The 17,731-nt window shown below is 33.3% G+C and overlaps 1 protein-coding gene across 1 annotated transcript in view; it reads left to right on the plus strand.

Annotated features, from left to right (window-relative positions):
- Positions 1 to 9,199: 9,199 nt before the first annotated feature.
- Positions 9,200 to 17,731, plus strand: part of LOC126823583 (buccalin) — a 62,224-nt gene continuing 53,692 nt past the window's right edge. The window contains exon 1 of the mRNA XM_050552502.2: positions 9,200 to 9,340. The gene's annotated coding sequence lies outside the window, so the exon portion shown is untranslated. The remainder of the gene's footprint in view (positions 9,341 to 17,731) is intronic.

Raw genomic sequence — 17,731 nt, forward strand, 5'->3', positions numbered from 1 at the left:
TGTCAGTATAGTGGGAAGAGTCTGGTGGGAGAAACAAACTATTCTTGTTTTTTTTAAAAAAAGGTCTATTTGAGTACAACTTTGGGAAAAACATCCATCGAAATCTGTCTTTGGCAAAAAAACGTTACTGGCGTTCTGGGTTTAGTACCCATCCTACTTCTAAAATCCCCTTCCCTTGTGGAACCCTTTCTCTTTACAGTTTAATCACTGACTCTTGAATTACCCTATACAGAACATTTCAGACACTATGAACTTAGTTATTCTAACCTATGACACAATTATATGAAACACGGGTTACTGAGATTCTTATTTCTGGCGACGTTTCGACTAGTGTTCTCTCGTATTTATCAACTGGAAGGTCAAACAGTGTATGTTCAAATTATCTAAAGTTCAACGTCACAAGCGCACCTCCGCATTAGCTTCTGATACATATAACCTTCTTCGCAACTGATTGAAGCCAATGCCAAACTATTTTCAAAACTGTTAGCCAACGCACCCTCCTCACAATTGACCAAGTCTCTCTACTATCAAGTTTGTACCCACAACAAAACCAACGAACCATGATTTTATCGCCACCATTGAGAATATACTACGCCAGTTAGCACCAGGGGTGTAAAGTCGACTATCCACGACACCAAATCTGCAATATCTGCCCCCCCCCTCCCAAAAAAACAAAAAACAAAAACAAAACAAAACAACCACACCAAAACAGAGTATGAAGTCTTCTGGACACAGGGAATACAGCTGTAATAATTGATACACCTGACTATGTCAGCACGGTCAACACCAATCAACCCACAAACAAGTAAGGAAAGACCCCATTTCTTCTCATCAATCCAGTTAATACAGCTGTAAAAATGGATACACCAAATTCAGGGCCCTGTTTCTCGAAATCTTAACTAATGATAAAACCCAAGTTTTAGTAAATATTTCAATTTTGATTGGCTAAGCACTAAAATCAATCTAATATTATCCAATCAAAGTACTAAAATTTGGATTTTATTTTAGTTAAAATTTCGTGAAACAGGCCCCAGGTTACTATGGCGGTAAAGATATTCAAAATTCTGAATTTTTTAATGTCGTGCTATCGTCTTATTTCTAACGTCTATTCATATTAAACATTCTATACATAAATATATTAAACATTAGAGTGTTAAGTGTGTTTATGGTTACTGACAATTTGATAATGCATTTAAAATGCATAAAGTTCAGAATACCTTAAAGGAGCTAAATCGCTAATATTTGGGGCCTACCAATTGACACAAATGGGTCGCAACGCATATAATAATGTAATATGAATGTGTATAAACTAATTTGCATTCAATCGTTTCTGTTTTTACTATAATTTCTAATCAGTTATGTTCGGTGAAATACGTCAGAAGTCTCAATCGAATGGCAATCTCTACTGTAACAAAAACTCCCGTGAAAAAAAAAACGTAAAATATTTCGGAAACAAAAATTACCAGTGAAATTTTATCCGTATATGTTTTTCATGTAATTAAAAGAAATTCCTTCAATTAACAGAAATTCCATTTTCCTGGGCATGGACGTGATAAAAATTTCATTGAATTAACCATTGACTTCATACGTGTGTGTGAAATAGCTTTACTAGTGTACGCGTCCACCGAATTGATATGGCTGACAATCTTTATATACTGAGCGCCATGGAAAACGCATCACTTTTTTTCCCAAATATTTTATTACTAGGTGGTTTTGTATGTATAATATTATGCATATATTAAAAGCAAAAGTTCAACCAAAAGCAAAAGTTAAATCAAAACTAAAAATTAAGTCAAAAGCAAAAATAAAAATAAAAGTAAAACCAAAATGTAAATTAAAATGAAAACTAAAATCATTTTTAAAAGTAATTTGAAATGTAAAGCAAAAGTTCAACCAAAAGCAAAAGTTCAATCAAAACTAAAAATTAAATCAAAAGCAAAAATAAAAGTAAAAGTAAAACCAAAATGTAAATTAAAATCAAAACACAAATGAAAACTAAAATCATTTTCAAAAGTAATTTGAAATGTAAAACAAAAGTAAAAAGCAAAATAAAAATATTTGACGGCCTATCGCTATCATTCAACTTTTTTTCACGCAAAAGTAAAATAAAAATATTTGGTCGGCCTATCGCTATCATTCAACGTCCTTGACCCCAATCGGTAACCATCGGCTATTTCCGACCGCTTCGACTCGACGGTTTGTTCACCCGCGGTAGGCTACAAATAAAACTGAATCAGAACAGTATTTTCTTATGGATTTGCGAACACAATATATATATATATATATATATCCAACCGTAAACATTACTAATCAAAACTTTTGTTTTAATAATCTCTTCAATCCATCAAGCATCATTGTCCCGATCAGTGTTACAGAATTTGTGATTTATATGTCTACATAATATTAATTATATTACCCGTATCTATTTTATGCGCGCATGTTGTTTTTTTTTTGTCCTGTTTTTATTTTCTGTATTATGTATACTGTATGTATGGTTTGTATTGTCTGTCTGTAAATTAATGTCCGTGTATAACTTTTTCATCTTTACATATTGTATATGGCCGCCCTAAAAGGGCGTTCCAATGCAATCAAATTCTATTTTGTTCTTTTCTATTCTATATACACATTTACACATTCGTTAGTGTTACTGTTCTGCTCCTAAACTGAGCTAATAATGACGGACATATGCCATACAGTGTGCTATGAGGGAAATTTTGCCCGGACAGCGGCGCTACGGCCTACTCTTATATCGAATTCCAACTGCCAAGGGATCTTTTACGTGCACGCCAGTATGTACACGGGACCTCGGTTTTTCGTCGGAGAGAAGAAACACTCCGACGCTCACGTTGGGCAAACAATGGGCAAACAAGAACCGAACCCGCTAATCCAGGCAGCTGAAAGTTTGACGTCATATTCAAAACAGCTGAAAGTTTGACGTCATATTCCCAACCGATTGCCTTCGTGTCTTGCCACTTTGGCGAGACAAACTTCGATTTAACTGAAGAATTATCCAGGGACCAGCCCTGTTTAAGCTGGGCTTTGAGTTTGGGAGTTAACAGAGAAAACCCACGGGTTATGCAATGTGACTGTAGCGATGATATCAATATCCGATTTTCTTATGGGACAATCGTTCGGATGGGACGAAAAACCAAGGTCCCGTGTTCACATTGGCATGCACGTTAAAGATCCCCAGGCAGTTGGAATTCTATATAAGAGTAGGCCGTAGTGCCGCTGTCCGGGCACAATTTCTCTTTGATAGATAATTCTTCAGTTAAAGGAGCTAAATCGATAATATTTGGGACCTACAAATTGACACAAATGGGTCGCAACGTACATAATAATGTAATATGAATGTAACTTAACTGATTTCAAAGCAGTTATGTTCGGTGAAATACGCCAGAAGTCTCAATCGAATGGCAGTCTCTAGCGTCTGGTTATTCCAGTCTACACCGATAGTATTTATTGCGCATGCTCTCCAGATAAGAATATGGGGTCTACGTTTGACATGACTTGTGGAATATGTCTAACCCCGTTCTTCGAGTCGCTTGTTACAAATTGCACTGAAACGCATTATGGTACACTATTCGTTTACCAATCGTAAAATGTTTATTTTGTCTTAAATATTGGATATCAGAAGCCCATCTTTCCCCGGTAAGATCACAACACCAATGTTGATAACAATTGACAAATAATTCGTGTTTTCAATGTCGAAGGTTTTGGATGATAATGAGTGAGAGACTTAGCTACTTTAAATCGAAGTTTGTCTCGCCAAAATGGCAAGACACGGAGGCATCCATTTTGAATATGACGTCAAACTTTCAGCTGCCTGGATTAGCGGGTTCCGTTCTTGACGCGGTATCTTGTCACATTGTTTGCCCAACCGAGGTCCCGTGTACATATTCCCTTGGCAGTTGGAATTCGATATAAGAGTAGGCCGTAGCGCAGCTGTCCGGGCAAAATTTCCCTCATAGCACATTGATGGCGTATGTCCGTCTTCATTAGCCGAGTTTAGGCGCAGAACAGTAGGACGTTAAACCCCATTTCATTTCATTTCTTCTCTCCGAAAAAACTGATAGCGATAGCCTGGCCTTGGGTATAGCTACGTCTCGAGGGCTACCCATCTAAAGGCGGTGGTAGTGTAGGGGGATGTGCAACGCTTAATCAGTAACGCCTACCATTACACTAACGAATGTGTAAATGTGTATATAGAATAGAAAAGAACAAAATAGAATTTGATTGCATCGGAACGCCCTTTTAGGGCGGCCATATACAATATGTAAAGATGAAAAAGTTATACACGGGCATCATTTTACAGACAGACAATATAAACCATACATACAGTATACATAATAGGCTATAGAAAATAAAAACAGGACAAAAAAAAAAACATGCGCGCATAAAATAGATACGGGTAATATAATTAATATTATGTAGACTTATAAATCACAAATTCTGCAACACTGATCGGGGCAATGATGCTTGATGGATTGAAGAGATTATTAAAACAAAAGGTTTGATTAGTAATGTTTACTAATATATATATATATATATATATATATATATATAATATATATAATATATATATTGTGTTCGCAAATCCATAAGAAAACACTGTTCTGATTCAGTTTTGTTTGTACCGCGGGAGAACAAACCGTCGAGTCGAAGCGGTCGGAAATAGCCGGCGGTTAACGATTGGGGTCAAGGACGTTGAATGATAGCGATAGGCCGACCAAATATTTTTATTTTACTTTTGCGTGAAAAAAAGTTGAATGATAGCGATAGGCCGACAAATATTTTTATTTTGCTTTTTACTTTTACTTTTGTTTTACATTTCAAATTACTTTTAAAAATGATTTTAGTTTTCATTTGTGTTTTGATTTTAATTTACATTTTGGTTTTACTTTTACTTTTACTTTTACTTTTTTTTTTATTTTTGCTTTTGATTTAATTTTTAGTTTTGATTGAACTTTTGCTTTTGGTTGAACTTTTGCTTTACATTTCAAATTACTTTTAAAAATGATTTTAGTTTTCATTTGTGTTTTGATTTTAATTTACATTTTGGTTTTACTTTTACTTTTACTTTTTTTTTATTTTTGCTTTTGATTTAATTTTTAGTTTTGATTGAACTTTTGCTTTTGGTTGAACTTTTGCTTTACATTTCAAATTACTTTTAAAAATGATTTAAGTTTTCATTTGTGTTTTGATTTTAATTTACATTTTGGTTTTACTTTTACTTTTATTTTTATTTTTGCTTTTGATTTAATTTTTAGTTTTGATTTAACTTTTGCTTTTGGTTGAACTTTTGCTTTTAATTTACTTTTGATTTTGATTTGCTTTTCATTTAATTTTATTTAGGTTTTTAAAGAAATTTTGTTAAATCATGAATGATAACGATAGGCCACCATACTTCTGTGTCGTACTTTTGGTTTTGACCCCTCTGACTTTGTACCGTTGATTACAGATTAAACATCCATAAGTGTACAAATGTGTTGTTATTGATGTGTTCCCATTTGAATATTGTTCACAATAAGAAGCAAAATAAATAAGATATGTTTACAGGATCATTTTGTTATACGAAAAACTAAGTGATGCGTTTTCCATGGCGCTCAGTAATATATACGAAACCTCCGCTAATATAAGAATACTGGGCCCTGTTTCACAAAAACTTAAATCTCCTTAAAATCGTCTTAAACTAAAATTCCATCCTAACTTAAGATAGATGCGTTTCACAAAACGATTTTAAGCATTTTAGATAAAATCCACTAAAATAATATTGTAAGTTAAAATTGTATCTTAACTTAAAATAGTGGCGTTTCACAAAACTATTTTAGGGACAATTTTAACTAAAATCAGTTTTAACTTAGGTTAGCCGCCACCCTTTCCTGACTTAAAATCACGACATTAACACACATTGATTAGAGCTACGTTGTAAGATCTATTGCGACATATAGATATATTTGGAATAATGATAATATTGCCAATGGCCCGGGTAATATAATTTAAACATACTATCATTCACAAAAATAATTTTCATTCAATTTCTTTTTATTGCATGGGAAATATAGCTGCGGCCCACCCGTTTATTTTATTGTAAGGCAATATAAGCAATTAGATATCGCCCCAAATTATAACCCCAAGAACAAAAAAACCCCTCAAAACCCCAATAATCAAAACTCTTTGCTACAATTTTATATATTACCACATGATTCAAGTATAAATTATACTATTTTCAAATAATTAATAGACCAAAAAAAAAAATCTAAAAAAAAATCTAAACACACTTCATATCTAATGTCTCTAAAAAATATCTTTTAGGCCTACAATTGTTTAAAATGAGAGAGAGAGAGAGAGAGAGAGAGAGAGAGAGTGGGGTATAACGTCCACTGGACACAAACTAGGTCATTTCGGGACCAACGCATGGTTTAATTTTATTTGAATAATTCAGTGGTGCGTAGAGGTCTTTAGTAGTGGGAGGAAACCGGAGGACCCGGAGAAAACCCACGAGGTTGGACGGGCGACCCTATTTATGATTTATGATTTTGGGGTTATGATGATTTATATAGGAGCCAAGGGTAATTTATATTGGGAAGAAATCATTTTAATATAGTAAGTTAGATAGGCATTATCCAATAAGTAGTGGGGCACTTTGGCATTTAAAAATTATTATTGAAAGGGTCCATGGAACATTGGTTATTTCGTGTATTAGTCATTAAATACTTTTAAAATTCGACAATACTTTAGTCTAGATTAATCGTTTGAGTCAGAAATATCACATGTATGTGACAATTTCTCAATCATATCGAAAATACCATAAAACTACTAAATTCAAGCGATTTAGTTTATCGATACGCATTATTTCCATATTGAAGCCTGCGAGTAAATCAAATGCCAAGGTCACAAAAGCGACATGCAAGTTCAAGGCCAACCAACTGATACATTTCAAACTCAAAGCGAATAACCCGCAATAAACATATTTATTTCATCTCTCTACGACTGTCTGACCATGTGCAGACATTGTTCCAACGTATGTAACTCTCCTCATTGGTATTGTAACGGTTAGTTCAACCTGGCAGCAGTTTTCAGTTCCGAAGCGTGTATATGCTTACACCCTAAGTGCCCTCGCCGGAATTGTGCACTGCGTTATAAGTTACAATCGATCTTCGTGAAACGCATAAAATTTTAAATTACAGTTTGATTTTAGTTAAAATCAATTTTAGTGATTTTAGTTTAAGTTTTTGTGAAACGGTTCCCTGAATATCCTAATAGAGTGGTTGGACAGGTTAGATACTTTCGGATGTAATCTTGCGGTACTATCAATATGCACATGTGTAAATCCTGCCATAGAGACAAACCGGCTTACACTGGCCAGTCGGTTATACTATCCGGATTTAAGTTTGCTTGATTACCAAATAATACAACTTATATACACGTAGCGTTAGAAATATTTTTATACATTTATGAAAATACTTACAATCTGATTACTGCTTGATAAATAACAATAAACTTTATAGATCTTATAAATAATGGAAATTAGATATACATGCCATGTAATATACCAAACTTTAAAAAATATGATTCTTCATATTATGGTTAATAAATTGAAATAAATACTATAACATGATAATTACTGAAGTCCATTATAGAACGGAATAAAACATTTTATCCCTAAATTTTACGGAAATTCCTGGTCATATCACCGTTTATTCCGTAAAATAACAGAATTAAGTCTATTATAGAAGGGAATAAAACATTTTATCCCTAAATTTCAGGGAAAGTTCCTGTTTAATACTGAATATTCCATAGAAAGACATAAAACACGTAATTTGAATAAATAATTCGCACTTTTAACGCCATTTCTCCAAAAAAGGCCTTAACAGAAAAAAAAGTGTTCAACTACGGAGTTCGGCCACATTAAAAATGGACATTTTTTACAGTGTAGACGTCTGGATATTCCAGTCTACATTGAGAAATTTTATTGTACGTACTCTCCAGATAAGAATATGAGGTCACCGTTTAAGATGACTTGTGGAATATGTCTAGCCTCGTTCTTCGAGTCCGTTGTTACAAATGGCACTGAAACGTCGTGTACCAATGATAAAATGTTTATTTTGTCTTAAATATAAGATATCAGAAGCCCATCTTTTCCCGGTAAGATCAGAACATCAATAATTCGTGTTTTCAATGTTGAAGATTTTGGATGATATTGAGTTTGAGATTTAGCTACTTTAAATAGGTTTTGCAAACTTCGTTCATATTGAGGTCGGATACTAAAACCAAATCGTCCATACTATGTATATACCTCCTCGCAAGAAAAACAAAAAATCACTTGTTTCAGAGGTCATGTTAACGATTTTTTCACTTAAGCGACCTAACTATATAATGTCAATAAAAAAAATTGAATTCGGTCTATATCTACCCTTAGTACATCTGTTGGTCACATATCGGAACTGTCATCATTATCAGTACTACATATGGATCACATTAAGATCTTTAAGTATTACGGAACAAAATGAGGAAAATGTTTTTGAACAGGCGGAGTCGAAACTGCCAGTAAGCGCGAAAGCATGATTTGATTCGTGTGGAACTCAAAAAATGAGTAACAAAAATATTTCCCATTTCCCGTCTTTTCTATTATAAAAATAAGTTCTACTTAGTCACGCAGGATACATCATATATTTCTTGAAAGGAATTATATTGACACTGTAAAAGTAATGGATTATTAACGAAAAACGCCTACCTTGTAATAATAACATTTCATTAACTAATTAGTAAACATAATTTGGAGCCTTCGGTATTAATTAGAATTTAGTTGCATGTACTTTATTTTACTGAAAAACATCATGTTGGGCAACTCCGATATTAAGAAATATTAGCCTGAAATATAATAAAATATTAGGTACTCTTTATACCGCTATATATTTATTCAGGCAGTAGTAATCTTTTAAACTGGCCTCTTCGCCTACATGTGTGTTCATTGTAAGAAAATCTATCATTGTTAATGGATTTCATTTTGAAAACCACACAGCACTTTAGCATTCCGAAGTTTTCACACTGAAGTCATAAGTTCCTGTCCACGTAGGTGGTCATACACACTCATATAATTGGACAACAGCCATGGCGTCGATATTTGATTGACAGGTGAAAGTTACAGATAGTATTGATCACAGAATTATTTCTCATTGCCTTGCTGGTACCGCTAAACTCTCAACTATATAAGATTTAGATTACCGCCGTTAGAGGTTTATGGTGAGCTACCGCGTCCAGGCAAAGGTTTTGTAAAAAGGTGTAACTAGAAAGAACATAGGATACCAAGTAAAATCTTCATACTACCAAACTAACAGTAAGTTAATAATTTTCGCTTTCTTTCAAATATGTTTTGTGTGTGGTTTTCTGAATGTTCCGTGACGCTTTCAATTTAAGAGGACGCTGACGCTGGGCCTTTTTCTGTCAACGCATTTCCTTTGTTGAACTACACAAAGATTTAAAACTTGTTCTCTATTATGCATCACCGTAACAGTTAAAGGTCGTTTCTTTTCTTTAGTTTACAGCCATATCAGGATTCCTGAACAATATCACGTAAATCTCAGAATATGTAGATATTTGATATAAAACCTGTATTAAAAATATTTGAATTTACGTTCCCATACGGTACTTTCGCATTCGACGTTTATGAATTTAAGAAAATATGTAAATATCTATATTTAAAGTCGATTCGCACACGTTTTTTTTTTGTAAAAGACAACTTTCTCATGAACAACTCGGTACAAAAAATGTATACCGAAAATAAATATATTATTTTACAAATTATATCTTATATGTTTCAATCTTTTGTAGTACTGTTGTATGTCATCCTTCATAACTGACTTTGCAGTAAACGAATAGTTGCTTATGTTTTGCTTTCAATTGTGTTCACTGAATCATACATTTCATTCCCTCAGTTTATCTTGAACCGTACATATAGTTTATAAAAAAATATATTTTATTTTCATTTGTCTTTTGTTATAATTTAAATAAACCGACAAAAATATATTCTAAACGGCTTCTTGAGATAACAGGTTTCAAATCTCCTTTTATGACAAACGTAATTTTTCCTGACACATTAATTATTAGAAAGCCATTCATATAAATATATGAGCCAAACAGATACAAAAGTAACTATCGGAGAAATATACTTCAATTAACTGAGATAAGTATTGATGGTGACATTTGCCAGTGTTTAACAGATATTTTGGGACTAAAGATATCTATGTAACGTTAGAAGTTGACCTAAGGATCATGAATGTCTGTACAATCTGTCTTTCCAACAAAGTCAATATTTGTTGCATCTAGAGGCTGCCATAGAAATGCGAAAAACGTCACGTATATGTTGGTAGAATAATGGCAAGCACCGTGTTGAAGGTTTTCTGTCACATAACGTACAATTCAATTTTAACACATTTAGAAGAAATCACTCCCGAGTACCGATATGACATTTTCTGGATCCTGGGCTTTGTAAACCTTAGAAATTACTATGACGACTATTTCACACTGTTGAGGTTGATTCCATATTGATATATATTGTTTACTCAATAATCATTTTCTGGTATAGACTAAATTCGGAAATGAAAAATGGTGAAAACTTTACGCCACCATTTACGCGGTTTAGTATACATGTATATCCAATATGTTGGTTAATTTTCATTTTCGCAAGGCGTGAATATTAAATCAGAGAGACATCTCAAGCGTTATATATAAATTAATGTAAAACGACGCTGTGGTAAGATTTTCTTAACACGTCTAAGGAGGATGAATATAACGTGTGTGTTTTCTATTTACAGTTCTTAACAAGTTCTTTATTTCCAAAATTCACGATTTCAATTACATTCTATCATACCTTGGACTATTGTATTGATTGATATCCATTTGTAGTACAAAAGTAATACGTTATATTCATTAACAAAACGAATCAAAAATGATGTTCATACAAATATATGTGTTGTGAAACGAAGGACTTAGCTTAGCCGTTTTCATTTTCAACTATAGCTACGTCAGTTTTAATTTATAAAGTAGGAATCCGTGTCTGTATAAGTTCAGTGTAAGGAAATAGCACAAAGATGTTATTCATTCACTTAGAATAAGACATGAATTTTAAACCAATATTTACGACAGTGGGTCGCTTTACTACTTTTTAAAAGAAATATTGATTTATTTTTTGTTTTTAATGAATCTTAGAATTGAGAGCAAATACATAAATTACGGATAAAACCTAAAGACAGCCCTTATTTCAAAGCCATTGAGTCTGGTATTGAACTATCGGTGGCGATATCTCCCATTATTTTGGATGTTCACAGTTGTCTTTTAAAAAACAGAAATCCAGTATAACAGAATAGGAATACATGCTCGTTTTATTTTGTATTTCCTTCTCACACTTGGGTTTGTTTTCTGGGCGCAATAGGGTGGTATTCTATATTGAAATGTTTCATGAAACACGTTGAGATTGAAAAGTTGAAGATTTGCGTTTGTGCCATTAGTATTATGCACTGTAACATCTGAAGACACTATGATTTCGTATAGGTTAGAATTAAAAAGTCAAAATTGTTGATTTTGTTTACCTGGACATAGACATTCAGATAACGTACATCTGAACAAAAATATTAAAAACTTAAAAATAAAACAGTCCTGGTTAATTATAGGTGTTAAGTTTGCACGAATGGTCCGCACTGTATCTAGTTTATAAAAATCTTGCCTTTACTGGTCAAAATCCTCTTAAATTTATTGTCCTGTCAACTTTCAATATAACTAAACAAATCATCACATCGAATAGAGCTGGCCGGTCCGCGCGGGACATTAATCTTCGTACCCTAAGTGAACTCTACCGTACAATTGTTACAAAAGAAAAAATCCACGAAACCTTATAATAAAAACCAGGTAAATCGAACAATTAGTTTTGTTTCGAAATAATTGTTATCGTTTTTTTTTATTTTTTAAAAAAACATGAAAAACAAATAATATAATGATTAGAGTTGATATTATATGGAGCTTTTTCAGTCAGTGGGAATGAAAAACTGCAGGAATATCTAAAAATATTTATAAGTGTCAATAATTATGCGATAGTTAGAGAGAATAAATAGCCATATTTTACAATTATGAAATTAGATATTAAACATTATATTTACACAACAAACATTGATGTAACAGTTTTAAGGAGAAGGGCTAATATTTTTATTAGATTTAATGAATACAAATCGTTATGTTGATCGACATATTCTCATTATGTTGCCACATGATGTTTGATAGAAACCTACATGGAACAAAAATCTTTATACTGTAAAACGAAACTAGAGGTTATTTACTGTAGAAATGTAGGCTAACCAGATTGCCGAGCATTCTGTAAAGGGTAATCTATATTTTATAATAATATATGATTAGGGAATGTCTTTATTTTAATATTACATTTTTGCATGTCAAAATGAAGTATCTACCGCTCTGTTTTAAGAGTTAAATGGTTTGCTATTAAATTCAATGGACGATACACAATGTCATTTTGACAGTTATTCTATTTTCAACTGAATGAATTTAATTGTAAATGTGAAAGATGAAACTATATATATCTGTACCTAATCTGCTTTCTTATGTTAATTAAGTTATCCAGCCTTATTTAGGTAATAAATTTTGACGTTGTTATATATAGCCCAGCCTCGTGTGTAATTGCGTACAGAATTTATGTAAAAGGGATTTTGCAGGCTCTTGTCTAATTTCGTTCAATTTTTCTTTTGTTTAAATGAATTTTAAGATTGATTTCACATTTGAAGGACAGGGAAATAAAAAATAATCAATATTTTGTTTGAACGATTTTCGTGAATATATGCAGCCATTACCGAAAAGCAGTATTTAGCGATATCTTTGTCAATAGATAATATAAGATAGATAAGATTTTATTGTATCTAAACACCCCATTAGAGGCAGCATACAAATACGAACAAAGCATTATACATAATGAATATAATGACAATGGCTAATACAAGAAACAATAATAATACATGTAAACAGTGATAATACTAATATCTTGGCTCAGAATAAAGTAATTTTGAGCACATTCATTTTGCACTATTTCCGAACTATCACAGCTCTTTATCTAAATCTTACAAAGTGTGTCTTTAAAATGGAGTAAACATACATATGGTTATAGATGTGGGATTATCGGATTCTTTCCTTAAAGGCGAGATAAACAAAGGCTGCAACAGCTTTTGCAACTGATGGGGGAGGGTTAAATATCGTTAAAAGGGTCAGTGGAATTGCTGGGGTATTATTGAAGGCTGGGTATAAGTGGCAGATACGTACATTGTCATATTTACCGCATTTGTAACCCGAGAACTTTATATTGCTACGATTTGGGGGGGGGGGGGGTAGAATGAAAACTGTTGCATGGCTAATGTTAAATTATGAATTTTTAACAGTAACAGAAGCTGTCGACTCCTATAAGCCTACCCTTACATGTTCTGTTGCGACGTCATCCGTTTGACGATCAGGACTCCATGTGAGAATATCAGAACGAAAACAATTTGAAGTAGATATCGTCTTTCGTATAAAGCATATTTATATTTAAATTGAACATACATGTTTAAGCAAAAACTCGTAAAGTATACTTCATAAGAAAGGCGATGTTCATCCGGTTCCAAATCTTGTTTTGGATATTTTTTGCGATTTTTCCACAAGGTGTTAAGAATAGTTGTTCGCAGACCGATTGCACCTAGGTGAGAACTAAAAAACAAATCTAAAACTAAGAAAACAAAACCCAAACAACAAAATATTTAAAAGTCGTATATGGGCAACCATACTGTTCGAATACTGTCTGTTGAAATTATAACCCCATTTGCAAATATTTTACAGAGAAAGAATATCGGAAGATTGCAAGAACAGTTGTTGTCAGGTGTATCTCTAAATAATTACTTCACTATAGGTTAAGGACACCTCTTAAATACAGAATAATTTCGTTTGCATTTCAGATCTATGATAGTTTTGTTCTCATAGGTGTCAAATACTATTGTCAGTGAACTATTTAAAATGATTTCATAGATAGGTATTTTTGTCGCTGTAATATATATTACTTTGTTCCACTATCACAAAATGAATGGGGGTTCATTATGATTTTTAATATTAAATATGGACTGTCAATGTCGGAATCAGTGTATCTAAGTTATAATCGATAAAATAAAATTCGATTATATTTATGTATTATTTTAATGTATTTTACATTGTGATATTAATGGTACCGTGGAGTTATATGAATTGCGATGCGTATCGTCTGGCAGATCCAAGCATTCTTTCAGTCCTAAATCAAATAGAGAATGGATTTAATATGTTCAAACCTAATGTTAAGTATCGTATATATGTATTTCCATAATTATGTACATGCAGACCCTGAGATACCATGGTTCTTCGAAAAATGTGGTATGAACTCCCGTCTTTAACAGAACTGTTCTATTATCTCCAAGGAACTATCATTTCGTCGAGATAGAAACGACAAAACCACAACTGAATGAAGCTCATCCGGAAATTGTATCGTAGATATGTGAAAACGAAAAACCAATTTTAATTACAAAATAAGCACATATTTATAACAAAAATATATTCTGACGTCAATAACCTTCTTATTTTATGCTATAAATTCTGATATAGGTCGAATTAATTACATTCTTTGGTGACTGACTTATTCTAGAAACCCGACTGTCATCAGATTAATGTCGGTGCGCGCGGGCTATATTTTACAGCCAAATTTGGCCATCTACCACACAGACAAAGTTACAAAAAGACAGAGACATGAACAATACCATACCATTCCTACTACATTCTAAATATCACATTTGACTAACATGTAACGGGTATCCGATAATCGTTCTAAATCAATAAGATTGTGGCGAGTAAGGGCAAATGCATTGTTAAAGAAGGAAAAACGAAGATCATCCGTCTCCCATATCTGATTATTACACAATAATTCTCGAGTTTTAAACCCTTAAATAATTGTAGTATTATTCCTGTTATCTCAGCACCGAGCATCTACAGTTATTTATAAATGTCTGCAACGCGAGTTTGGACATGTGAACTGAGAACTTCCGGCTTATCTTAACGCTTTTCTTTGCTAGGATTTTGGAATTGTTGAAAACTATTTATTTATCATTCTAGTATTCTGTTTTCATGTCTACCTGCTGAACACGTCCATAGTTTGTATAATCTTTGTGGATATCAAGCAAAGAATACTTGTATTATTTAAAAATAAACTGAAAATATTATTATTTTACTATAAGACATCCCTTTTTGGGAAGCGAGTCACAGTTGCTCGGTAAGTATTACGTTGGCTGGATAACCAAGAGATCCCGGGTTCGAGCTTGATATTGACCAAGAAAGTACCGGGTTGGTTACTCATTGTCAATGGTCTAGTTGTGAAGAACGACCGAAGCCCATCCGTGTACACTTAACATCTGAAATTCGAAGAGTGGGAAAGGACTCCGCTGCTCATTTCCTTTAGCCCAGATGGTGCAGAACGTGCAACCCCGTGGTTCTACTATGATTTCGTAAACTCTTTTGCCATTACACCTACAGAAAAGAGCTAAGTAATTTTAGGACACGGCTTGTGTTGTCTAAATCGTGTACAGGATGAATGTGTGACAAATACCTGAATTTATGTCCACAATTAAGACGAAAATGTACAGCTGGTAGTTCAAAATTTGAACAAAAATATCACACACAAGAACTGAGTGAGTTATTTATTGATCAAGTTCCCGAAGAACTTAAATTGATTTGGACTAAATACCTTTAATATCATTTTCCATGTATAACATTACTTGAACAATTCAAGGATAGCGTGGTTCGTTTCTTCCCTTGGTACTAACAGGAATGTGTCGTTCCCCCTTTCAAATTGTTAACACGTTATAGTATAATCATGTTCAATAATTTCTACTTATGGTACTGTGGTTGTCATCATGTTTAAGTGTATTTCGATATTTCTGTCATTCCAAGCTTTCATATCTTTTCCAGAAATCTCTGGTTTGTGTTGCTTATCTAATTGGCAAGTTCAAACTGATATTTAGCGTGCAGTATATCAAATTTACGTCGACAAATACGGTTCTTGGTTTACTCTGTCTTGAAACGGAGTCACTTTATATTTTGAATTACAACCGTTATTGAACAGCGGTGCTTCAAGACCCTGTCTAACCTCGTGGGTTTCTCCGGGTCCCCCGGTTTCCTTCCAATGCTAAAGGCACCTACGCGCAAGCGAATTATTGAAATAAAAGTGAACCATGTTAGTTGCGAAATGACCTAGTTTGTGTCGAGTGGACGTTAAACCCCCCCCCCCCCCCGCCAGGTTTATACCCCAACAACCTCGGTTCCGATCGATATTGGCATGTAACTTCATGGATTATGGTCCCTGATTGTACGAAAATTCACTTTTTTAGCTTGTCACAAATTTTTATCCGATTTTGATGAAACTTCCTGTTTTTTACCATGTAGATAAAACCAGGTGGTTTTACCGACCAACCCCGGCCTAGGTACATGATAGGTTTATTCATAATTTAATAAGCTACAGGTGTCCTCACCAGCAATTGTCCAACCGATAGTTGTCATGTCAGCAATTTTCCTAGATTCAGTTGTCAATATATTTTTTATTAATAAAATAAAATACAAAACTTTAAATTTGTCTCATATATGTATCATTTCAGTAAATGTTCAAATTGTTTAATGAATTACCCATTCAAAATGCTTTTCAGTCAACTGTGTAATACATAACCCAATCCCCGACTTCATCAAATCGGATGGAGTAGAAAAGTAGGACTTTCATTTCATTTATAACCATACAAATAGATCCGGAAACAAGGACGATCTGTAATTTGACCAATAATAAGTCGAGGTGTTAATAGAAATACGACAGTTATCACGAAACTCTGATATTAACACCTGGTCAAACAGTAAATCACCAAGTAATATAATTAACACTATTATCGAGTCATATTCTTGAACTATCTATATTCTGTTCACTACTATATAGTGATAAAAAAGAAATCCAGATTTTTTATCGGAATTGTACAGATTACAAAGAAACATAACAACTCTTAAATGTGCAGTTTAAGATTACTATTATTATTCATTAGCCCAATATCCCACTTGGTGCAACAAAGGAGAACGTTAAGCCCTATTAATTTCATTTACTTATTAATTAAAATTTTCAAGACGTCAGAAGTTGTTAATGGCGGAGTGTCAATCCTAATTGTTACTGTGGCTGGAAATGGTTTGATATACTTATATGAAAACGATATTAAGAGATCATAAATCTGTCTGTGGCTATCACTTAATTGTTAACTAACATTTCTTAATGGAGTATGCCAACTTTACACAAACTTACGCAACGTCCATAACCAATGTCATTGATCTATTCGGTTTGATAGTTTTCCCTAAAAACGAGTTTTCGGTCCAAAGACCCATTAAACGTACGATACCCCTGCCCCACCATTCATTTCTTATACAAGAAGACACGATTTCGATATAACAGAATAACTACAACTGATCAGAGTGCCCATGTGATAAATGGAATGAAATGGTGTTTAACGTCTACTTTTCTGCGCCGAGTGGGTTTAATGAAGGCTGGCTATGGGGGAAGTTAGTGCATGTATAATATATGCTTTTAGGCTGTAAAGTATGTTTCTCATTTATGCTAAGTTCCCACTCTCACGATACGATTGGGATCGTTGTTTCAATT

This window comes from Patella vulgata, chromosome 6 (genome assembly GCF_932274485.2).
Source record: "Patella vulgata chromosome 6, xgPatVulg1.2, whole genome shotgun sequence".
Classification (NCBI taxonomy): domain Eukaryota; kingdom Metazoa; phylum Mollusca; class Gastropoda; family Patellidae; genus Patella; species Patella vulgata.